At 32.7% G+C, this 27,167-nt stretch overlaps 1 protein-coding gene across 4 annotated transcripts in view; it reads left to right on the top strand.

Annotated features, from left to right (window-relative positions):
• The window catches only part of LOC111043252 (phosphatase and actin regulator 4), a 386,179-nt gene that overhangs the window by 154,825 nt on the left and 204,187 nt on the right, over positions 1 to 27,167 (top strand). The window lies entirely within an intron of this gene.

Genomic DNA, 27,167 nt, shown 5'->3' with positions numbered 1-27,167 from the left:
TTATCTTTTCTCCTATACTATTCTCCACACTTGTCATACAATGTAATAATCGATAATACAATATCAACAACAATTAAAAAACAAAACACATTTCCCAAACTTCCTTAGTCTGTCAAAACTGGCTCGAAATTTCCAACATTCTTAACAGCATATGAAATTTCAAGCTTGAACAAAACATAAAAATCTGACCTTCCACTTGTGAAAGGTTGTAGGTTGTAGGTCACTGCTCCACGGTAACTAACAGCAAGACATTATAGTCAAACTAAATTAAAACTGTTTCTATTTCCCCACTAGTAATCTGGGGACTTGTGTTTCGAGTTGAAATTCGTCACGAACTTTTCTACTACTGACTGACCTCGCACTTCAAAAACCGAAAGACGGTATGAGAGTGAGAGGAGGCGATGTAGGAGGAAGGAAATGAAAGGGAAAGAGAATAAGGAGAATGTTGTAGAAACGTGGAAGAGAAGGAGAGGAAGGAGAAGGAAAAACGGAGAACGGTGATTTGATCAGAAAGCGAAAGTACGAGAGTAGCTTGCTGATTTTACTTTTGTTCGTTGGAGTCGTTTACAGTTTGTGGCAACTGTGTTATGCTTGGCCTTCAATGTGTTTTCAATGAACTTATAACAGCATATAACTGGGGAACAGTTTCGAGCTGCTAGATCACTTCCCGGTGGTTCGGAACCCACCTTCAAATGCAGGGTCATTTACCGTCAACAATAAGTGAAACAAATTGAAAAGAATTAAATTAAATTGAAAAGAAATAATTGATAGGGGAAAACAGTGGTAGGAAGATTGCTATGCACACATCCTCTCTGATGTAGGAGAGAACATGATCTGTTTGGAAGAAGAAGTAGAAGAAGAAAATGATTAATAAGAAGACTTGAGGAAGAAGAAGAAGAAGAAGAAGAAGAAAAGAAAAAGGAGAAGGAGAGAGGAAAAATGAGAAGAAGAAGAAGAAGGAAGGAGAAGAAGATTAAGATAGAAGAAAGAAAGAAATATCATGAAGAAGAAAAATAGAGGAAGAAAAAGAGGAAGAAGAAGAAGAAGAAAAGAAAAATGAGAAGGAGAGAGGAAAAATGAGAAGAAGAAGAAGAAGAAGGAGAAGTTGAAGAAGAAGAAAAAGAAGAGAAAAATGAGAAGGAGAGAGGAAAAATGAGAAGATTAAGAAGAAGAAGGAGAAGTTGAAGAAGAAGAAGTTGAAGAAAAAAATGATGATGAAGAAGAATAGAGGAAAAAGAAGAAGAGAAAAGGGAGATGAGAGAGGAAAAATAAGAAGAAGAAGAAGAGGAAGAAGAAGGAGAAGAAGAAGGAAAATAGAGGAAGAAGAAGGAGAAGGAGGAGAAGTTGAGGAAAAAGAAAATGATGAAGAAGAAAAATAGAGGAAGAAGAAGAAGAAGAAGAAGAAGAAGAAAAGAAAAATGAGAAGGAGAGAGGAAAAATGAGAAGAAGAAGAAGAGTAACAACAACATGAAGAAGTAGAAGAAAAAAAATAAGGAATAAAAGAAAAATAAGAACAATAACACCAACAACAAGAAAAAGAAGAAGAACAGGGACAAGAAGAAGAATAAAATAAAAAAGGAGAATAAGAAGGACTAGAGCAGAAGAAGCGGTTCCAGAGGCTGACGAAAATAGAAGATTGTTGATTGTTGTGTGAGAAGATTATAGCGGGAGATGTGATGGCGACCTCCAATCTCCCATCCACCTTCCTTCCACGTTTGAAAAGAGAAGATGGCGGACACAAGAATGTATTTGTAACAACTGACAACAGAAGAGAAGACGCACATCTTGTCACATTCGCAGTCAGAATAGCGTCATAAGGTGTTGGGAGGGAATGGTGCAGGTAGATGAGAGAGAGCTTGGAATGTAGGAGAATAACAACTGTAACATCAGAGTAGAATGAGAAAGGAGGTGAAGAAATGATAAGAAATATGCTGTAGAAGAAGAAGAAAAATAGTGATGATTATGTTCCACAGGAAAACAAATAAAATACAAAAGTAGATAGTAGTTATTTACAATCTTACAATGCAAATGACACTAATGCAATAACATTATAGAAGATAAAATAATAAGGTAGTCCTTAATAACAATCGTTTCAAGTGATAAACTGGAGAAACTAGTATAGGATCACTTGAAACAGGCAGTTTTGAGCTTTAAAATTATACTATTATTATTTATTTACAATGTAAATACACTAATGTAATAACATTGGTAGATAGAATAATAAGGTGGTCCTAGTGAAATTTTTCTTCCAAATTTATAGGTGACAAAGTCCAAAGATAAGGTTAGAATTTCACATGTGCAATTTTTATAAAACTTTAGTCCAAAATAAACATGAAAACTATAAATTTTGAATTTAGATAATTTAAATTAATAAATTGATAAGTAATATTCCACTCAATCACCACTTGAAACTAATACTATCGAGTTATTTAAAAAAATCTGGAACCATTGAAGAAACAAACTTGTAAACACTAAAATTTATAAAAACGAAGTATATTGAATATGGAAGAAGAAAAGGATATGGGAAAGAATTGTATTATTTATTCATACAATATTAAATCATTCATAATTGGAAGAATGTGGAGCAGAACAAGAAGAAAATGTAGAAGAAAAGGGTAATGGGAATTGGGGAAAAAGAAGTTGAGGAAGGAGAAATAGAAGAAGATGAAGGAATATGAGAAGACTTTGTAGGGAAAGACGATTATGAAAATGGGTGAATGAAGGAACAGGAGGTGCAAAAAATGATAAGAAGGAGAGATCGAAGAGAAATGCTAGTTCTAAGTATGAGAACAAATAAAATTGAAAATACAATGGAATAGAGGAGAAATCAGAAAAAAACAATAAATGGATATAAGAAGGAATTATGTAAGAAGGATGGAAAATAAGGAGGAGACATGGAATAGAAATATTTTTACTTCCAAGGATAAGGGCAAATAAAATTTAAAATAGAATGGAATACAGGTAAAAAATGATGTTTTTTGACTCAGTGGACCTTGAAACGTATAGAAATTGGGGTTGGCTACCTTAATTTTTTTTACTTTCCTTGCCCCTTACCATAGGTAAGGAAAGTATTGCTTTCCAAAAAAAATTAAAGTACCCCAAATTCAAGTTTTCTATACGTTTCAAGGTCCCCTGAGTCCAAAAACATGATTTTTGGGTGTTGGTCTGTATGTGTGTGTATGTCTGTGAACACGATAACTTCATTCCTAATTAACCGATTGACTTGAAATTTTAAACTTATACCATGAGGATCCGACAACAAGAAATTCATAAAAATTCAATTCAAGATGGCGGAAAAAATGGCGGATAATGACTAAAAACCATGTTTTTCACGGTTTTCTCGAAAACGGCTCTAACGATTTTCTTCAAATTTATTTGAGAAAGCAATACTTTTCTTACCTATGGTAATAGGGCAAGGTGAGTAAAAGACGATAAATGGATAAGGGACTGAGAGAGAAAAGGAAAGAAAATATAAAAGATGATGGTGATGTAGTAGAAAAAGATGAAGATAAAAAGGGTAGGTGAAAGGTGATGATGAACGAGGAGAAAAATTATGATAAGAAAGAAGGAGAAGAAAGGTTACGAGAAGTAAAAGGTGAAGATGATGACGATGTAGGAGAAACACATTAGACGAATAAGGCAAAGAAAAATACTTTTTGTGTAGTTGAGAAGTTGATATTGTGGTAATTATTCATATTGAATGAAAAAGACTAAGAAATTGTTAAAAAACCACTGATTTATTTATAATTAGAAAGAACCGGTCTTTCTAATTATCAATAAATCAGTGGTTTTTTGACAATTTCTTAGTCTTTTTCATTCAAAGAAAGAGAATTGAAAAGAGATAGATTAGAGATCGAAAAAGCAAGAAGGTAACAATTAGATGATGAAGATGTAGGAGAAACGCATGTGAGGAATAAGGCAAAGGAGTAAGGAATAAGGGAATTGAAAAGAGATAGAATAGGGATCGAAGAAGCGAGAAGGTATGAATGAGGAGACAGAGAGGAATGTGATGAGGATTATATTGTAACGTCGATGATACTGAAAAGTAGCTGATGTCATGTCCGTGCCATGATATTCGCGGATTACAAGCATTCTTATTTTCCTTCTTCTTCCTTGCTGTTGTGTCGTCTTCTGCAGGAGAAGAAGGTGTGTGCATAACAAAAGCATCAGAAGAAAAAGAAAGAAGAAAATAGCTTGTACCCACCTAACAGCTCTACAAATAGCTCCACGCGCTCTGTTATTATAGAGACTGTTTTGTTGTTGGGGGGGGGGAAGAGCTCGAGAAGTGGAGGGATGGATGAGGAAGAAGAAAAAAGAGAGGAAGAATGGGAAGAAAAGAGAGATAGGTGAGAAGAAAAAGGAGTTGGAGTGGAAAAAGGGTATGATGGAGGTAGGTTGAACAGAAAAAGAAGAAAAAAGAGGAGAAGAATAGATAGGGTGATTAGGAGAAGTTGAAGAGAAGGAGGAGTTGAAGGAGATGTGGCAGGAGGAGAAGGAAAGCTCTATGACTTTATTTATTTATTTATTTGATCATACAGAATTACACAACTTACAGAAAAGGACCATAGGGTGGAAAAGAAGAATAAAGTGAAGCAGAGGGATTGGAGAAGAAGAAGAGGATGAGAAGAAGTAGAGGGAGGAGGAGGAAAAGTAGTGGAAGGAGAGTAGAAGGGGTGGGTGGAGGAGGAGGATCAGGAGAAGGAGGAGAAGAAGAAGATGAAAAAGAAGAAGGAGGAGGAGGATATTACAGGGTGGAGGAGGAGAAGAAGAAGAAGAAGAAGAAGAAGAAGAAGAAGGAGGAGAAGTAGAAGAAGAAGAAGAAGAATAAGAAGAAGAAGAAAGAGGAGTAGGATAAGAATAAGATGGTGGGAAGAAGTAGTGGGTGGAGAATAAGAATAAGCAGAGGGTGGAAAGGAAAGGAATAGATGAAGAAGAAGAAGAAGAAAGAGGAGTAGGATAAGAATAAGTTGGTGGGAAGAAGTAGTGGGTGGAGAATAAGAATAAGGAGAGGGTGGAAAGGAATTGAAGAAGAAGAAGAAGAAAGAGGAGGAGGATAAGAATTAGAGGGTGGTGAAGAAGTAGTGGGTGGAGAAGAAGATGAATAAGAATAAGGAGAGGGTGGAAAGGAATGAAAGAAGGAGAAAAAGAACTAGAACAAGAAGTAAACATATGAAGATGGAAAAGAAGAATTTAAGAAGATGAAAAAGAAGAAAATCGACTCATAGATGTAGATGAAAATGCAAGAAGGAAAAACAAGAAAAGTGACAACAATTAAACTATTCATGAAGATTTGATGAAAAAAGATAATATTTTTCGGAATATGAGAACAAACCTATGATGACTGAGAAGAACTACAGGCTATTATAGTGAGGTCCACGTTATAATGGCAGTTGATGAAGATAGAAGGATAGCGATGCCGATTCTCTTCATTGATTAATTATATTTCTACACTGTCAAAAACATAATTGGCATCGTTGTGGACCTAGAAAAGGATAGTACCACCGGCTTTGTCAGAAGATAGACAAGGATAGCAAAACCAAAGTTGATCAAATACTGTCATTATAACGTGGACCGCACTATAGATGAAGCAAAGGTCTCACTAAACCCCCACCATTTTATCTAAGTTAGGCCTCGATTGAAGATGATGTTGTGGGAACTGGTTTTGATATTATGCTACGACTATGATCATCCTATGATGCAACCAAGCCAAACCTCCGGCTATCCAGGACCCAAGACTCAGCATCACACTCCAACACGTTCTGCCTCCAACATGATCACACACATTCCGAATAATAGAGCCACTGTGCGGCTAGAAAAAGCACGAATTCGAGCCGACATTGCATGACTAATCATGGGAAATCATAACTAACTGAACTTTGAAGAGCTGTGGGATGAGATGGAATGTAGGAGGAGGCCTGACTGTGAGATTTCCAACACGATGAGAATGTTGATTTTTTCGATGAGGATGATGTCCACATTGGACCTGAGCTTGTGCGTGGAAAATGGGATAAATTATGACGATGGTAATGATGATAATGATGAAAGATGTAACCTCAAGTTTTACGTGTGTTCCGAACCACAAGGAATTTATTTGTTTACAAGTTTGTGTTTCTTCAACGGTTCCAAGTTTTCTTAAATAACTCAATATTATTCGTTACAAGTGGTAATTGAGTGGAATATTTCTAATCAATTTAAGCCATCTAAATTTAAAATTTATAGTTTTCATGTTTATTTTGAACTAAACTTTCATAAAAATTGTACACGTGAAACTCTAACCTTATCTTGGACTTTGTCACCTATAAATTTGGAAGAAAAATTTCACAAGGTCTACCATATTATTTTATCTTCCAATCTTATTACATTAGTGTCAATGCATATTTGCATTGTAAATAAATAATAAAAATACAATTCTAAAGCTCAAAACTGCCTGTTTTAAGTGATCCCAGCTAGTTTCTCCGTTTATCACTTTAAACCCATTGTTTTTTGTTATTCCATTACCAATCTCCAGTAAACTGTGAAGTCTTAATTCACTGGGGATTGATGAATTCATCTAAATTGTTGAAGTCCTAAATGACCTCTCAATAAACCCACCTATCCCCATTTGGTGAAGAGTTACTGGAAAGGATATTCTGAGATTTTTTCTCAAAGAATGGACTTGATATGTTCAAAGCTCCGCCAATTTATGTAGATTCACAACAATATTATCTTATAGTAACTCAGAATTGTATTTTTTATATCATGTACAGTTAAATAATTATTATTTCAGTTTATAACTTGTAAATTCATCTGGAACTTCGCTGTATTTTAAGCTCTTATATAAAAGTGTATATTGTAATCTGCATAAATAAAGCACTCAATCAATCGATCAATCAATCACCTCTATGAAAATATCTTACTGATTAAATTTCGGCTGTCTGTTCGATAATTATTCATCTATTCATTCGGTGTCCAATTGATTCTCAATAGATCAGTTATTATTGGAAATAAACTGTAAATAGAGGTTATGACAAAAACAAGGTTACTTAAAAAACAAATAGGAGCATAGTAGAAAGATAACACACTGAAAAGTAATAGCAAAAATAAACTCTTGTAAAACAAAAAATGGAGAAATAACACTGTTTGAAGCAAATCACAGATAAAACACTGGAAAATAATAACAAATAACATAGATAACTAGATGATAACATAATAGAAATAACATAGATAAATAGATAACACTCTGTTATCTCTATCATTCAGTGTCCAATTGATTCTCAATAGATCAGTTATTATTGACAATAATTGTAAACAGAGGTTATGACAATCAGGTTACAATCACAGGTCACTGAAAAGAATAACAAATAATAACACTCTCGTAAAACAAAATGGAGAAATAACACTGTTGGAAGCAAATCACAGATAAAACATTGGAAAAGAATAACAAATAATACTCTTGTAGAATACAGAGGTTATGACAATCCCAGGTTACAAATAGGAGCATAATAGAAAGATAACTCACTGAAAAGAATAACAAATAATAACACTCTCGTAAAACAAAATGGAGAAATAACACTGTTTGAAGCAAATCACAGATAAAACACTGGAAAAGAATAACAAATAACATAGATAACTAGATTATAACATACATAACATAATAGCAAATAGCATAGATAAATAGATAACACTCTGTTATCTTTATCATTCAGTGTCCAATTGATTCTCAATAGATCAGTTATTATTGGAAATAAACTGTAAATAGAGGTTATGACAAAAACAAGGTTACTTAAAAAACAAATAGGAGTATAGAAAGATAACACACTGAAAAATAATAACAAAAAAAACTCTTGTAAAACAAAAAATGGAGAAATAACACTGTTTGAAGCAAATCACAGATAAAACACTGGAAAAGAATAACAAATAACATAGATAACTAGATTATAACATACATAACATAATAGCAAATAGCATAGATAAATAGATAACACTCTGTTATCTTTATCATTCAGTGTCCAAGTGATTCTCAATAGATCAGTTATTATTGAGAATATTGTAAACAGAGGTTATGACAATCCCAGGTTATTTAAAATAACAAATAGGAGCATAGTACAGTAGAAAGATAACACACTGAAGAAGAATAACAAATAATAACACTCTCGTAAAACAAAATGGAGAAATAACACTGTTGGAAGCAAATCACAGATAAAACACTGGAAAAGAATAACAAATAATACTCTTGTAGAATGAAAAATGTAGAAACAACACTGTTTGAAGGAAAGCAACATTTCGATAGAAAGAGCAAGACAGTGATAGGAATGCCAGTGAGAAGCAGCTACTTCTCGGCATTTATAGTGACATCCCTGTTTCAACTGTCAGCATGATCCATAAATAACAGAGTCGCTTCCCATTCATTGAATGATGACGGTTTGAAGTGGATCTCACTCTAGCTTTCCGCATTCTTCTCATAGTTGGGCTTCGATTGCCAATGTCAGTCTATTGTAGTAGGGCACAGGGAGGTTTGCTATGAGAGTGAGTGAGAGTGTGTGTGAGGGAGTGAGAGAGAAGTCATACAGTGGCAGCTTAGCTATGTGGTCATCCTTGACTCACTATCACAGCCTCTTGCAAACAACCTTGTCAATGTGCTGGTATTTATGGCACTCATTGCAACAACTTTTTGTTACATCTTTTTTCAAACTTTTCGATCTGTTATATTGTATACTAGCGGGTAACCCGTGCTCCGCAAGGGTCTAATTGAAAACTTGACCTACTGAAATCTTGAAGGATTAAATAGGTCTATAACCATCCTTGGTGAATTAAGAATCTATATGCAAAATTTCAAGTTAATCAGTCCAGTTGTTCAGACGTGATGATTCGTCATTCGTGAATTATTTCCTATCCCGTATGTGTATAAGCCAATTCTTTCCTATATTATAGATATTTGGTATTGACAATATCAACGTCTTATTCTTTCAATTATGGAGAAATACCTCAACATCTCATACCATGCAATCAAATCATTGATATTACTTTGTTCTGTCCTGTTATTATCTCTTCTATCAATATTTCGTGAGTGGTGTTGTGTTTCCACTAAGTTTATCCTAATTATATCAATAAGTTTTTATAATTATATGCCGGTTTACTTATCTTTTATTCATTTGATAGCCTACATGCATGAAACTTAGGTAGAGTTGCAGCTTGTAAGACATAGCATGTGTGAAAGTATAACGTTTTTTTGGAAATGGCTCCAACAATTTTGAAAAAAGGAGGTTTATAATTCAAACTTCCGTCCATAACAATATTTTGAAAAGAAAAGATTTGGGTTCCGGTAGTAGAATTCGAATAAAGGACCTCAAAAAAGAGAAATTCGGCCTTTCGGGAAACAGCTGACAGAAAACTCGGATGCTGAGTGTCAAAAAGGAAGTGTGACAAAATGATGTCACCACATTTATCGCAATTATTTGAAAGCAATGCATGACTTTAACTACAATTTATGCATTCCAGAAAAAGTGCATTTGAATCTCCAGTTTTTCTGCAGTTATTCAAAACTGAACATTCATGTTAAAACATTCCTGTTAATTCAATTTTGGAATAAGTTTATGAAGGATAGAATCACTCATGCTGATTTCAAATTCATCCAGAATAACTCATGCTGAATTAGAATTCCTTCAAGCTGAATTTTTTATCAGTTTTGTGCACTTTTAGTCAGCATTGCATAAAACTTATTTCCTTTGAATGGAAATCTATTCGAAATTTCCATTCAAAGAGGCTCGGATTCTCCAAGTTACCTTAAAAACTACATAAAATAGTATACAGGCTGACTCAAATCCATTCCAAACACCCCTTGTATGCAGCGCAGAAGTCTTACTTGTATTTGAAACATCCCTTATAAAAGGCTCAAATGCACCACATATACTATATGATGTGATGCACCTTCCGAGGCTAATACAATTTTCCGAATGACCTTTTCCACTAGCAGGCTTTTCCAGGCGGTGGAAATCGTTCACCTGGCTGCCGGCTAAGAGAACTTTTCCAATTACTCTCGCTTTTCTCGGGAAAACTCGAGCTGCTCTTTGGAAAATTGATACGAGTGAAAACCCTTTCGTAACAGAAAACTCGTGAAAAATAAGAGCACAACTCTCGCTTTGCTCCAGTTTTTGACTTTGTTCTCATTTTTGTGCTACTGAGAAATTATTGTAAGCCAGTTAAGTGGGGACTTGGGAAGTTGTAATATTAATTATTGTCGGCTGCACTTGACTATCGTACTAATGAAGAATTGCCTTAGTATTATATCTACCATTGTTTTCACATTTGTGTAGTTTGTTTCAAAAATAATTGAAATAAATAAATTAATAAATTTCGATGATAATTTTAAACCAATGTTTTCACATCTGTGTAGTTTGTTTCAAAAATAATTGAATAAATTAAATTAATACATTTCGATGATAATTTTAAACCAATGTTTTCACATCAGTGTTGTTTGTTTCAAAAATAATGAAATAAATTAAATTAATAAATTTCGAAATAAAATGAATAACTTTCGATGAGATTCTGGGAGTATAATGAAGTTTTAAACTACCATTTTTATGATTTTGACGCTAGTCCTGTCTTTATCTATTACTTTTTTCAAAGAATTTTTTACTTTTTATGAAGTCTCTATGAAATGGAATATGAAATGTTTTGTAGAGAAATTATAATCATTGTTTTTTTTTAATTTTCACACATATTGTAATCAATTGAGAATATCTACAAATTTTGAAATGAAATTACAATTCAATTACCTGGATCGTCAAATCGAATAAGTGATTCATGCCTCAGAATCATACCGTGTGATCGCTTAGTTGGGAAAAGTCTTGTGCTCTCATATTTTTTTTTCATTGTTAAGCTGGGTTTACACCAAAATTTTTAACAAAATACTTAATCCTTATAGATTCTATTAGATTGAACGGAACTTGACAAACACATATGTTCATCATGTGTATGATAAGTTATGTTCAATCTAATAGAATCTATAAGGATTAAGTTATTAACATTTAGTTCATAACTTTGGTGTAAACCCAGCTTTAGGGTGACTGTTTGAAGCCAGGCCCAGCTTCAACCCTAAAAGAACTTGCTTATAAAAGTTTACGATATCTTAAAAGTTCCTTCCTGGTGAATAGGAATAGATCTCAAAGTGTTCGTTAATTAATTTCTCATCATCCCATCACCCATGTACAATCATAGCACTCACGAGGGTATCATGAATGAAGTGAACTTCAGTATACCTTAAATTTTGATAAAGAAGTTATGTGGAGTGAGTATAGAATGTAATTATATTCCGTACTCACTGGTTATGTGATACTGAATAATTATTTATTTATATATTTATTAGTTTTTTTTATACAATTACAAATCATATGAATATGTTCGGGATAGAACAACAGGCATAGCCCAAAACTATTCTGTTTTATAGATATGGTTTCACAATTATTCAAATTGAAATACCCAGTGAGTGGGGAAGTTATAATTCTCGCAAAATGTTGAACCAACGTATTTGAAATCAATCGAAACAGTTCCATCCTAAAGTTTATAATCTAGCTGAATTCAAAAATAAATGAATGAATACCTAATTGTAATTGACTTGATAATGGCATTATATAGCTGAGACATGTCGTGACTAAATCATTTTAAATGGGTAATCAGATTCATATTTTTATTTATATTCAAAAGTTGCCCCAAAGGGGGAAAAACAAAATAAAGACTCTATAAATTGTAACTAACTCTATTGTACTCTCTAAATTGCAACGCAGCTAGTTGAAATTGTAATAAAAGTGATAACTCGTTATGATATGCTTTCTCATATCATTGTACTGAATTTAATTCCATGAAATTTCAAAATAAAACGTAGTAGCTACTATCTAATGTAACGTAGTTGAAAGCATGATAACAATAAGCTCTTTGAGCTCTCTGTTGCTCAAAAAAGAGTTTATTGCTAAAATTCCAAGTCATACTCAGATTCACAAAATGGAGGTGGAAAACCTTCTTTTCATATCAAACGTGAACTAATCAAAAGTGAGATGAACAACTTCACAAATGTAGAAAATTGAAATTTAATTTGTTGCTGAAATTTCAATTTGAAATATATTTCAAATATATAATGTATATACATATATTTTTATCTCTTTTCTGTATAGGGAGGGCTACTTGTAATATAAATATAAATAAAAATAAAAATTTTAGTACCCTCTTTGAAATATTTTATCACAACATGTTTCGGACATGTATACATATATTTACATATATTTTTGTATGAATAAGTAAATAAATAGCTTTAGTAATGCTAGTGAGATTCACAACATATTGTCAGCATTGGTTGAGTGAGAAACGTTAGTGTTAGGTCTTGAGGAATGCTGACGGTTGAAAGTGAACTCCGGTGTCTTGCTATAGATAATATTCAGACAATAAATCTCACAAATGATGAAAATAAGCTGCACAACGTAATGAGTTGTGTTCGCTAATATCTAATTTTAGTTTTCCGGTTACATGGGAAGCTCTAGACAACAATGATTATTCTTTTTCAGATGAATATAGTCGGGGAAATTCGCATTCGTAATCTGTGTTGACCTTGAAAGCATTGTTTCCCAAATCACATCACAAAAGCGTGATGATTTGAACCTCATGACTTAATTTCTCTGCTGTCCTTGGGTGCATGCGCTTAATTCATTTTTTTCAAAATACGTTGGAAAATAAATTTGTTCTCATAACTCAACAATAATCCTGTCCAGAAATAAGTTTGATCTCATGATGGAACAATAATAATTATTCTGTTTCTTCTCACAATAATTTTGTTAAAAATTAGATTGTTCTCATAATGAACCAGAATTTATTTCAGTTTGTTCTAATATTGGAACAAAATTCTTGTTCTGAAATTTGTTCACTGATTGCATTACTTCCCGTAATAAGAGTAACCAGCTTGTTCTGTTATTACTTTTACCTTGACGTTCACTTTTTATGGTTATTACTGACAATATTATTTATGTTTCAAGTTTGTTATTGCAAGTTGAAGTCAGTAGTGCTTGAAATTACAATGTGCAATATATTCCGTGAACTTGAAAATTGGCATTGGTTTAACCCTTTATAAGAATTTTTGTGTTGAGTGTTGAGTCAATTTCTCAAGGATGGGGTGGACCCCCCATTAGTTTCCCAGAAAGGAGACTCATGCCAGTTAATAGAGCTGATAAATAACTATACAGAGTATGAATTTGAAAAAAATCGGTCAAGTTATTTTGAAAAAATCGTGAAAAACATGGTTTTTTTAGTAATTATCCGCCATTTTTTCCGCCATCTTGAATTTAATTTTATTGAATATCTTATTGTCGGGTCCTCATGGTATAGGGACCTTAAGTTTAAAATTTCAAGTCGATCGGTTAATAGTTATCGTGTTCACAGACATACACACACACACACACACACACACATACACACATAGACCAATACCCAAAAATCATGTTTTTGGACTCAGGGGACCTTGAAACGTATAGAAAACTTGAAATTGGGGTACCTTAATTTTTTTTGGAAAGCAATACTTTCCTTACCTATGGTAGTAGGGCAAGGAAAGTAAAAATCTGGTGTGGCGCACTCACACAACTTTCCTTGCCGTTATGAAAATTGATCACCTGACGCTAGTGTACCCGCGCATCTCAAGTCTACTATTCTGAGATCTGAGCCAGCTGGTGACAGGACAATAACGCTTGAGACACACGAGATCTGCTATCTCTTCATAGTGAATGATTTAATAGAATCAACAGTTGGCAACAGTTTGCAATTGAATAACCACATTTTCTCGAATTTCGAGCTTATTTTTAACTTTAGGTGGAAATGTTACTGGACACTGATTGTAGAGATTTTCATGCTCATTCTTTTCCACTTAAATTGTTTTGTTTTAATTGTATTTGAAGCCTGATAATCGGGAATCTAAAATTAATCTTCGCATAGATGGGGCGGAGCTCCTGAAATTTTTACAGATATGGGACTTGTGGCAGTTGATAGAGCTTATTAATGACTATTCTAGGTATAAAATTCATGAAAATCGTTGGAGCCGTTTTCGAGAAAATCACTAAAAATCGTGTTTTTGACAACATTTTTGCCAATTTAGCCGCCATCTTGAATCGCATTTGATCGGAATTGTTCGTGTCGGATCCTTATAGTGTAAGGAATCCAAAATTCAAGTCATTCCGTTAATTGGGAGATGAGATATCGTGTACACAGACGCACATACACACACACACACACACACACACACACACACACACACACACACACACACACACACACACACACCACACACACACACACACACACACCACACACACATATATATATATATATAATATATATATATATATATATATATATATATATATTACATTTGAGTGTTTCGCGGATGGATATATTATATGTAAAAGAATTAACCGGGTACATCCGTTTGTTTTGACTTACTTGAGTCTGACGTTTCGTCGCCATCGCAGACGACATCTTCTGAGGGTGGCGTCGAGATCCACACTTATATATATATATCCACACTATATATATATATATATATATAATATATATATATATATATATATATATATATATATATATATATATATATATATATATAGGCCAATACCCAAAAACCACTTTTTGGACTCAGGGTCCTTGAAACGTATGGAAATTTAGAAATTGGGGTACCTTAATTTTTTTCGGTTAGCAATACTTTCCTTACCTATGGTAATAGGGCAAGGAAAGTAAAAAGGGTACTGAGATTCATTTTTTTTTTATTTATATTTAAAAGTAGCCCTAAAGGGAAAAAAAACAAAATAAAGACTCTATAAATTGTAACTACAACTCTATAATACTCTCCAAATTGTAACGTAGGTAGTTGAAATGGTAATAAAAATAATCACTTGATATAAAATGCTTTCTCATATCATTTTACTGAATTTAATTCCATGAAATTTGAAAATAAAACGTAGTAGCTACTATCTAATGTAACGTAGTTGAAAGCATGATAACAATAAGCTCTTTGAGCTCTCTGTTGCTGAAATTTCAATTTGAAATATATTTGAAATATATAATGTATATACATATATTTTTATCTCTTTTCTGTATAGGGCTACTTGTAATATAAATATAAATAAAAATCTCAGTACCCTTTTTGAAATATTTTATCACAACATGTTTCGGACATGTATACATATATTTACATATATTTTTGTATGAATAAGTAAATAAATAGCTTTAGTAATGCTAGTGAGATTCACAACATATTGTCAGCATTGGTTGAGTGAGAAACGTTAGTGTTGGGTCTTGAGGAGTGCTGACGGTTGAAAGTGAATTCCGGTGTCTTGCCATAGATAATATTCAGACAATAAATCTCACAAATGATGAAAATAAGCTGCACAACGTAATGAGTTGTGTTCGCTAATATCTAATTTTAGTTTTCCGGTTACATGGGAAGCTCCAGACAACAATGATTATTCTTTTTCAGATGAAAATAGTCGGGGAAATTCGCATTTGTAATCTGTGTTGACCTTGAAAGCATTGTTTCCCAAATCACATCACAAAAGCGTGAACCTCATTACTTAATTTCTCTGCTGTCCTTGGGTGCATGCGCTTAATTCATTTTTTTCAAAATACGTTGGAAAATAAATTTGTTCTCATAACTCAACAAATATTCTCTCCAGAAATAAGTTTGATCTGATGATGGAACAATAATTATTAATCTGTTCAGGCATGAGTTTCTTCTCACAATAATTTTGTTCAAAAATCAGCTTGTTCTCATAATGAACCAGAATTTATTTCAGTTTGTTCTATATTGGAACAACATTCTTGTTCTGAAATTTGTTCACTGATTGCATTACTTCCCGTAATAAGAGTAACCAGCTTGTTCTGTTATTACTTTTACCTTGACGTTCACTTTTTATGGTTATTACTGACAATATTATTTATGTTCTAAGTTTGTTATTGCAAGTTGAAGTCGGTAGTGCTTGAAATTACAATGTGCAATATATTCCGTGAACTTGAAAATTGGCATTGGTTTAAACAAGAATTTTTGTGTTCGAGTGCTGAGTTATTCTTACAAGGAAACAAATAGTTTATTTTATGACCAACACATTTCTTATTTTTTAAATAAAAATTATTCTATAATGATCGTTATAATTTATTTTGACTTGAGTAAAAAGTCTCTCTCGCACTAGATGAGATAATAATCCTATTTGGGTTTCTATGTTATTTTATTTTGAGAGGAATGGTACAAGATATCCTTAAATTTTTCCCCCAATCTGTGCTTCTTTGTAAAATAAAAATAAATTGAATAGAATTATAAATAAACATTTTTATATATTTCATAATACGTCTATTGTGTGTTGAAAAGACCGTTTTATCAGATTCCGTTTTTTCGTTAATTGATTTCCATGGACCATGTTCACCTCATTTGCATGAAGCGAATCCTTGTTTGAATTTGTAGTAGATGACAGTTTGCTCTTCCCAGAGCAAATGTAGAAATGTACAACTTCTTTCCCGTTAGTTTTATTTCTCTATAGATATTTTTAGCGAGTTGAAATAAATTCGTTGATGAATTCAATATAACATGAATGAGACTTGTAAGTCTATTAAATAAAAAGACTAAGAAATTGTCAAAATCTGTGGTTTTTGACAATTTCTTGGTACTTATTCAATATGAATCATTACCACAATATCAACTTCTCAACTACACAAAAAGTGACTAATAACTTGAATAAAATGAATGAGTTTTGTTAGACTAATAACGTACTCTTGTTGGAAGGGTAACTATATACTATCTTGATAGCGGACTCCTGTAGGAAGGGTACCTTATATTATATTGAAGTAACTTATAATTATGAAGTCAGCTCTCTAACTGACAGTTATGACCTTGAAAATCATTTCCCCTATGGTTCGGAACCCACACCTATTTCTCATATCATCCATGCACATGTACTACGCCCATGTAGACACCATAATTCCCAATAAAGAACAAATCAAATGAGTCAATTCGTCTCATTTTGTTGCTCAAACAAGGTAAAAAAAAAATAGAAGAATCAGTAGAGTAATAGTCAGCTCAACAATTCCCTCTGCTCCACCTATGGGGGCTACATTTATTCTATGATTCAAATCTTGATACGGCACTCGTCTTTTTGGAAGATAAAAACAAAAGGATTTCTCTGAAATCCCTGGAAGCTATTCTTGTGGAGCACTGAGTGTATTTCAAGTGTCCTAGCCACATCCTTGCCTCAACCTTGCAACATACTTGCCATTACCATGCATTAACCTTGCTACATTCTTGCAATTTCTTTGCCTCACCTTTTTCTGAATCATGCAACTTACTTGTTTGAACCTGCTTTATTTGAACAATATCCTTGCTACCTTTTCTGGATCTTGCAACTAACTTTCTCAAACTTGCTTCATTTGAACAATATCATTGTCACAGTATTTCTGAATCTTGCAAATTACTTGCTTAAACTTGCTCTATTCAAGCAATATCCTTGCCACTGTATTCTTCAATATTGCAACATCCCTGCCTCATTTCTGCAATATCCCTGCATCATCTTTGCAACTTTCTTGCCTCAGCTTGAGACATTCAAGAGGTGTCTCCGTGCCTCAAGCTTGCCCCACCCTAAGTGTGCAGTCTATAGAAGACAGGTACAGTAGTGGGATAACAAAATTGATGACTCTGGCAAGGTGCAGTCCCAAACTTTATGAGCAAACGTAACACTCTCAGGGCAGCCATAAACCCATCTCCAACTGAAAGACTAGTTCTCTTCCACTCCAGAGAGTGAGAGAGAGTGTGTGTAACCACTTTTTGGACTCAGGGTCCTTGAAACGTATGGAAATTTAGAAATTGGGGTACCTTAATTTTTTTCGGTTAGCAATACTTTCCTTACCTATGGTAATAGGGCAAGGAAAGTAAAAAGGGTACTGAGATTCATTTTTTTTTTATTTATATTTAAAAGTAGCCCTAAAGGGAAAAAAAACAAAATAAAGACTCTATAAATTGTAACTACAACTCTATAATACTCTCCAAATTGTAACGTAGGTAGTTGAAATGGTAATAAAAATAATCACTTGATATAAAATGCTTTCTCATATCATTTTACTGAATTTAATTCCATGAAATTTGAAAATAAAACGTAGTAGCTACTATCTAATGTAACGTAGTTGAAAGCATGATAACAATAAGCTCTTTGAGCTCTCTGTTGCTGAAATTTCAATTTGAAATATATTTGAAATATATAATGTATATACATATATTTTTATCTCTTTTCTGTATAGGGCTACTTGTAATATAAATATAAATAAAAATCTCAGTACCCTTTTTGAAATATTTTATCACAACATGTTTCGGACATGTATACATATATTTACATATATTTTTGTATGAATAAGTAAATAAATAGCTATAGTAATGCTAGTGAGATTCACAACATATTGTCAGCAATGGTTGAGTGTGAAACGTTAGTGTTAGGTCTTGAGGAATGCTGACGGTTGAAAGTGAATTCCGGTGTCTTGCTATAGATAATATTCAGACAATAAATCTCACAAATGATGAAAATAAGCTTCACAACGTAATGAGTTATGTTCGCTAATATCTAATTTTAGTTTTCCGGTTACATGGGAAGCTCTAGACAACAATGATTATTCTTTTTCAGATGAAAATAGTCGGGGAAATTCGCATTTGTAATCTGTGTTGACCTTGAAAGCATTGTTTCCCAAATCACATCACAAAAGCGTGAACCTCATGACTTAATTTCTCTGCTGTCCTTGGGTGCATGCGCTTAATTCATTTTTTTCAAAATACGTTGGAAAATAAATTTGTTCTCATAACTCAACAATTATTCTGTCCAGAAATAAGTTTGATCTCATGATGGAAGAAAAATAATGTTTAGGCATGAGTTTGTTCTCACAATTTATTTTAGTTCATGAATTAACCTGTTCTCATAATCAACCAGAATTTATTTCAGTTTGTTCTAATATTGGAACAAAATTCTTGTTCTGAAATTTGTTCACTGATTGCATTACTTCCCGTAATAAGAGTAACCAGCTTGTTCTGTTATTACTTTTACCTTGACGTTCACTTTTTATGGTTATTACTGACAATATTATTTATGTTCTAAGTTTGTTATTGCAAGTTGAAGTCGGTAGTGCTTGAAATTACAATGTGCAATATATTCCGTGAACTTGAAAATTGGCATTGGTTTAAACAAGAATTTTTGTGTTCGAGTGCTGAGTTATTCTTACAAGGAAACAAATAGTTTATTTTATGACCAACACATTTCTTATTTTTTAAATAAAAATTATTCTATAATGATCGTTATAATTTATTTTGACTTGAGTAAAAAGTCTCTCTCGCACTAGATGAGATAATAATCCTATTTGGGTTTCTATGTTATTTTATTTTGAGAGGAATGGTACAAGATATCCTTAAATTTTTCCCCCAATCTGTGCTTCTTTGTAAAATAAAAATAAATTGAATAGAATTATAAATAAACATTTTTATATATTTCATAATACGTCTATTGTGTGTTGAAAAGACCGTTTTATCAGATTCCGTTTTTTCGTTAATTGATTTCCATGGACCATGTTCACCTCATTTGCATGAAGCGAATCCTTGTTTGAATTTGTAGTAGATGACAGTTTGCTCTTCCCAGAGCAAATGTAGAAATGTACAACTTCTTTCCCGTTAGTTTTATTTCTCTATAGATATTTTTAGCGAGTTGAAATAAATTCGTTGATGAATTCAATATAACATGAATGAGACTTGTAAGTCTATTAAATAAAAAGACTAAGAAATTGTCAAAATCTGTGGTTTTTGACAATTTCTTGGTACTTATTCAATATGAATCATTACCACAATATCAACTTCTCAACTACACAAAAAGTGAAAAACTTGTAAGACTAATAACTTGAATAAAATGAATGAGTTTTGTTAGACTAATAACGTACTCTTGTTGGAAGGGTAACTATATACTATCTTGATAGCGGACTCCTGTAGGAAGGGTACCTTATATTATATTGAAGTAACTTATAATTATGAAGTCAGCTCTCTAACTGACAGTTATGACCTTGAAAATCATTTCCCCTATGGTTCGGAACCCACACCTATTTCTCATATCATCCATGCACATGTACTACGCCCATGTAGACACCATAATTCCCAATAAAGAACAAATCAAATGAGTCAATTCGTCTCATTTTGTTGCTCAAACAAGGTAAAAAAAAAATAGAAGAATCAGTAGAGTAATAGTCAGCTCAACAATTCCCTCTGCTCCACCTATGGGGGCTACATTTATTCTATGATTCAAATCTTGATACGGCACTCGTCTTTTTGGAAGATAAAAACAAAAGGATTTCTCTGAAATCCCTGGAAGCTATTCTTGTGGAGCACTGAGTGTATTTCAAGTGTCCTAGCCACATCCTTGCCTCAACCTTGCAACATACTTGCCATTACCATGCATTAACCTTGCTACATTCTTGCAATTTCTTTGCCTCACCTTTTTCTGAATCATGCAACTTACTTGTTTGAACCTGCTTTATTTGAACAATATCCTTGCTACCTTTTCTGGATCTTGCAACTAACTTTCTCAAACTTGCTTCATTTGAACAATATCATTGTCACAGTATTTCTGAATCTTGCAAATTACTTGCTTAAACTTGCTCTATTCAAGCAATATCCTTGCCACTGTATTTCTTCAATATTGCAACATCCCTGCCTCATTTCTGCAATATCCCTGCATCATCTTTGCAACTTTCTTGCCTCAGCTTGAGACATTCAAGAGGTGTCTCCGTGCCTCAAGCTTGCCCCACCCTAAGTGTGCAGTCTATAGAAGACAGGTACAGTAGTGGGATAACAAAATTGATGACTCTGGCAAGGTGCAGTCCCAAACTTTATGAGCAAACGTAACACTCTCAGGGCAGCCATAAACCCATCTCCAACTGAAAGACTAGTTCTCTTCCACTCCAGAGAGTGAGAGAGAGTGTGTGTGTGTGTGTGAGTGGGAGTGAGTGAGTGACGAAAATAGAGAGAGAAGAACGTGGGATTGTAGAGTGAGTAAGTGAGAGGGTGAGTGACTGAGAAAACCAATGACCTACAATAATTTGTCTAAAGAAAAGGGATTTGAAGAAATTTATAGAAATGTTTGGGCGTGGCTAGTTGGAAAGTAGAGTGAAGACAGAGGTTAAATTTGTTAGACAGAAGCTGTTTGGAAAAATTGGTTTGTTGAAAGTGGAGACGGTGAAAAATTGGGTGTATTTTTGTGGCAAAATCTATGGACATGGTTAGTTTAGGTGAAACGGTTGAATGATGTTCAAAAGGTTATGGGAAAACGATGATTCATCATTGAAAGGAATGAATGATTTATCATTGTCTAGAAATTGACATTGAGGAATAAATTATTTAAAAAATTCCGTTGGTATTTGTATTTGTTTCACTTCTAAATTTCTATCATAGCTTATTCTAAACCAACTACCACTATACTTTTCATAACTTATTTTAGTTCCATACAAATTTCTTCAATAATTGAGATCAATCTCATTGACAGCTCTCAATCAATCTTTCTAGAAATTGACATTGAGGAATAAATTATTCAAAAAATTCCGTTGGTATTTGTATTTGTTTCACTTCTTAATTCCTATCATAGCTTATTCTAAACTAACTACCACTATACTTTTCATAACTTATTTTAGTTCCATACAAATTTCTTCAATAATTGAGATCAATCTCATTGACAGCTCTCAATCAATCTTTCTAGAAATTGATATTGAGGAATAAATTATTCAAGAAATTCCTTTGGTATTTGAATTTGTTTCACCTCTTAATTCCTATCATAGCTTATTCTAAACTACCACTATACTTTTTATAACTTATTTAAGTTCCATACAAATTTCTTCAATAATTGAGATCTGTCTCATTGACAGCTCTCAATCAATAACAGCTCTCAGTCAATCTCATAACAACTCTATGTAATATACAGCATATTCACTTTTCATTTTATCACAACAAACTACTTTCTACTTGATCTATTATTGTGTTCCAATATACAGTATTGATAGGCCTATAATATTACAATAGAGAATAAAATAGATTGAGAAAAGCCCTGTCTTGAGTATTCTCAAGATTGTATCCAATCATATTTCTCATAATGTTTCAATTCTTCAAAACGTATGTCAGGTGCAAAATAATATTGATCTCCCTGCAGCACAAGTTTTTTAATATTGTGAAGGCTTAGTAATGGCAAAGAACAAGAAATTTCTAGAAAACGAAATGCAAGTGAAATTTTCATTTTTCTCAGTGAACGTTTCCATACGCCGAGTTCAATTTACCCGCATGTATATTCCAATATTTGCTTGTTTCGTTTGACGTTATCCAGCCATTTCTGGGAATTTGCTCGCTCACCCTCAATGTCCCAGCAATGAATTTCGAGGAATTTTTGTTTTTCTCTGAATCTGAGAAAGTTCTGCTTTCTGTACAAATCCCTCCATTTTTCGCAATCTTATAGGTCTGGTTGTATCTCACAAATAAGGCAGGCTACTGGGTATATAACTGTGAGTTTGTCTTGGTACAAGAGTATACTGGTAAAGAGCTTTATTACTTCCAGTATATTATGTATGAGTATTTCATGTGTTGCATATTTTATTAGTATGATAAATGGAGTAATGTATAGAGCTATAACACTTTGAGTATATGACTCATGTGTTAAAACACTTATTGAAATGGGCTGCTTTTAAATTAATAAAACAAAATAAAACTTGTAGCACCCTTTATTTATTAAAAAACTTAAAATATTAAGTTTAAGTTTTAATAAATAAAGGGTGCTACAAGTTTTATTTTTTTTATTGACTCATGTGTTATATATTCTTATTATTAGTATGTATTTTCTAAGCACTAGCTGTTTGATGTATTATATTATATACATCAAGGAAGAAAATTAGAGATATACTTGCTAGAAAATATGAAAAAGTCATTCCATTTTTTGTATATGACTAAGCATTTTATGTGCTATATATTTTTATTATTGGTATGTATTTTCTAAGAACTTGCTGCTAGATGTATTTTATAATATTCAAGGTAAAATATTAGATATATACTTGTATAGAAAATATGGAAAAGTTCAAAGAAGAAGAAGCACTCTTCCTGTTGAAATGGAAGGAAAATTTATTCCTTTGGCTTTAGAGACCGTTATGGAAATCGTATGATCTTCATGTTGGAAATGGTAATAGAAACTGGGAATATTTATTGCCGTTTGAAAAATCATTAGATCGCCATAGGGTTGCCATCACATTAGACTTCACAAGTTCACAATAAGTCAATATTGAAAAAATTATATACAGTATTATCTTAATAAGATTAAAAGAAATATATTACCCATTTCTGAAAAACACCTCTTACTTCTTCAAAAAAAAAAAAAAAAACAACAACAAACTTCTTTAAATTATTCGTTTTTTATTCTTATTACCAAAAATAGCTCTTGTTATTTATTATAATTCGAAGTATGTTCCCAATTTAAATTTACCAATGGCAATAGAGCATCTCATAAAAATTTTAACCAGGTAACTTTTATTACAGTTATTACAGCTTTTGAATAGTTTTTCGCTCTCTTTGTAGAAAGTGAAGCTGCTATTCCCAAATTATTTCTGAATAAATCGATTTGAAAATGCTAAATCCATTTATTCTCTAAAAAATCGGGATAAAGCTGTTTAAAATATTGATAGTATGAATCTGATAACAGTATTTTGGGCTCAGTTTAAAGATGGAAAATAAGTTTCATAAACGGAAATAATATCACTTTCAATTCTATTTTCAATCGTGTAATCTATCAAGTCAGTAGATTGATCATCAAGTCAGTAGATCTATCAAGTTGATAATAGATTGATCAAAGAAATTCAACTTAAATTACCTGAAAAGCCATACAATTGAAACTTATCACATCAATTGTAGAATAGATTTGGATGTGTAGTAATTTTATTACATTGATTCCTGTTCAACCGCAGAATGCAAATTTTGTCCGGCAAATTAGGGTGGATAATTTTGTGGCTAGACTTGAATTAGGGATAATTTTGCGGGGCCAAATATATGGCAGTTGATTTTAAATGCAGAATGCAATCATATGCACACATGCTTCCAATAATTAATCATGATTTCCCTGTTTACTTGTGTTGACCTGTCAGTACATAGGATACTGTAATACATCAAATAATGCAGTTTGCATTGGTGGCTGTGTTTGCAATAGTTGATCTCACTTGAATTCGTCAGCATTGGTAGAATGGGAAGTATTAATATAATTAATAAGTAATGCTGACATTTGGAGAGAATCTCACCACAGAGGATAATGTGTGGCTAATTGAAATCGATTAGTGAATTAATCTGTGATTTGTCTAGAAGCGAGATAAACATGATGGATTATGTTTTAATTTTATTTGCAATGTGCATGGTTATCACTTGTTTGGTGTTGGTTATTATCTTGAAATATCGATGAAAGTTTTTCCGAGAAGACATAATTAATTATTTGAATGAATATATTGTGTATCATTCATCATTGAGTCGATAAATGAACTAAGTAGGTCATCTATATTTGTAGAAATCAGAATATGTTTCAAGAAATTCCCTGAATATATTTTGCATATTTGACAGCCTCCAATACTTCAATAGTGGATCTCATCTTAGATAGCAGAGCGGTAGCTGTAATTTTAAACACCATTAATTGATCCAATTCATTAGAATTATTACTTGAAATAATGAAGTTTGTAAAGTGACCTAATATGGTACTTGTTTCTAAACATATTGTGGTACACTATTATGAAAGAAACGCAAGACTTATGAAGACTTTGATACAATCCAAGAGATATGTAATTCCCCAATTAAAAGCTTATTAAGTAATATTTTCTAATATTTAAAGAATTTATGTCTCATCAACTTGACTTGAAGTCAAATCTGAAAAAAATTATCAAATTAGGATTTATAGCAGTTAAATTCACTCTTGAAAACATGACAATAAGTTACTTTGAGTTGCCATTTTAATTGCAGCCTGAAGGTAGAATGAACTTTGAAATTTCAGCACAAAATTATTTTTTATTTTTGAAGCTTGGAAGAACATTGTCAAGTTGCAAACTCTTAGCTTACCGATATTTCAAGGTCTTGTTATGCAAATCAAAAACATTGTTTCTAATTTAGTTCTAGTTATTCGTGACACATAATGTTGCCGACAACTTAAGAAACCAGTTTTGCTTTCAAATAATTGTAAATTATTATCGAAATCTTTTTTAAACTTCAGTTTGAATGTTGCTTTTTGTCTCAAACATGTATTTCGTATTGGCTGGCGTAGGATTGGTTCTACACAAGCCAAGTTAAGAAAAGGATATATTGTTTAGTAGATAAATATTCGGGATAGGTTGAATATATGCAAATAACTCCACAAATTCAAGGGAATCCTTCCTCCAAAGTAGATAAACTCTTGTATTTTGGTTCTTCTATAGCAGCCATCCCACTGTTTTCATTCATTCTCCACAGAAGAATTTTGAGTTAATCTGTTACTTATTTGAATTTAAATTCGAAGTGTTTGCTTATGCATTTAGACCTACTGCAAAATAAATATTCCAACTCAAACAATTATTTGAATTTTGAGTGTTTGCTTATGCATTCAGGCCTACTGTAAAATAAATATTTCATCTCTACAATAATTGATGAATAAATCAATACATTTTATTTGTTGAGAGAGCAAGCTCAAAGTAAGAGCTTTTACCTACATAAATTCCATGTTCAACAATCCTCCACAACAATACAAGATAATAGAGTAGCCACTCTGTAATGAACGATTATGAATCTATAAAATTTTAATTTTGCAAAATGTCAATTCGTTTTTGAAGGTACGAGATATAAAATATGTGAGGAAACCTCTTCTTCTCATTTAAATATGTCCAGTAATGTGGTAATGAAAAGGTGTTATTTCTTTTGTATTCTTGAATGTCCTTTTTCAAAGCGGAGGGTGTTTTTGTAGCATCAATTGTTGATTATTCAATAATAGCCTACATTTTACATACCAAAGTTTTAAATACCTTAACATTCTACAAAAAATCGAACTCAAAATCCAATTCTCTCCTCCAGATTTATGTCAAATTTCCACTTCCCAATGACGCTGTACTAGCCCCGTTCTTCTTACAACTTCTTGACCCTCATAACCTTCAAACTCCAGTTAATTCCAGTAAATTCCAACGTAATGCTAACAAATTACACAGGTCCTTGGGCTGTAACTAACTGCGGACCACTCGTAACAATATTAGGCCATATTAATATTAGGGTAAATATACATATATATGTAGAGCACATATGTATAGTAGGGCACATCTGCCTGCTCTGAAAACCGCTAGGGGTCGCTGAAAGCGTTTTGAGGCAAACTGATTTACCCTTGAAAGTCGGTGTTTGTTGACCCTCTCACAGCCCTTAACTTTGGGTGAGGGTGTTTTGTGACATTTTCGAATAATCTCGCCCACAGTAGGGGTGCGTCTCTTAACAGGTACCTGTTCCCCAAGAATTTTGGTTTGGGATTAGGGTTTTGGTATATGGGATTCATTAGAACAGGCTGTGAAATCTCGGTAGGGTGGCTCTCTAATCTTCCTTCCTTTTCAAACGTGGGTAGAACTCATCCATATTACTAGAGGTTCTTTGATTTAATATCTCCTTCTTATGATTTCGGTTTATTTTTTTGGGGACTCCCCACCAATAAAAGGCATACGAATATTATTATTTCGTTGTAAATGGTTTGATTTTGAGTAATATGTATTACAATAATAATAGAATAGAATAGAATGACTTATTTATTTATGTTGACGTGGCGAAGTTTGGACAATATTGTCCACTCTACCACTTAACCACGCTGACCACTGAAAAATTGTTTAACAATAGTAATATTACAATAGTGGGCAGGTTTGTGATATTGTATTCAAATTTTTCAAATAATTGCGATATTTCTCATGTTTTTAATTTATTGTGATACATTGTGTAATTAATTTGAAGTATTATATCAACTTTCAAAATTCAAAATCTTCAAATTTGATTATTCCTGGAATAATCAAGTGACGATGCAGTGTGTGATTTCATAACCTAAAACTTTTGACAACATTAACATTTTATCAAAATCTTTGGAGAGAAATAGTACAGGCTC

This window comes from Nilaparvata lugens, chromosome 10 (genome assembly GCF_014356525.2).
Source record: "Nilaparvata lugens isolate BPH chromosome 10, ASM1435652v1, whole genome shotgun sequence".
Classification (NCBI taxonomy): domain Eukaryota; kingdom Metazoa; phylum Arthropoda; class Insecta; order Hemiptera; family Delphacidae; genus Nilaparvata; species Nilaparvata lugens.
This window is presented reverse-complemented; position numbering and strand designations above follow the sequence as displayed.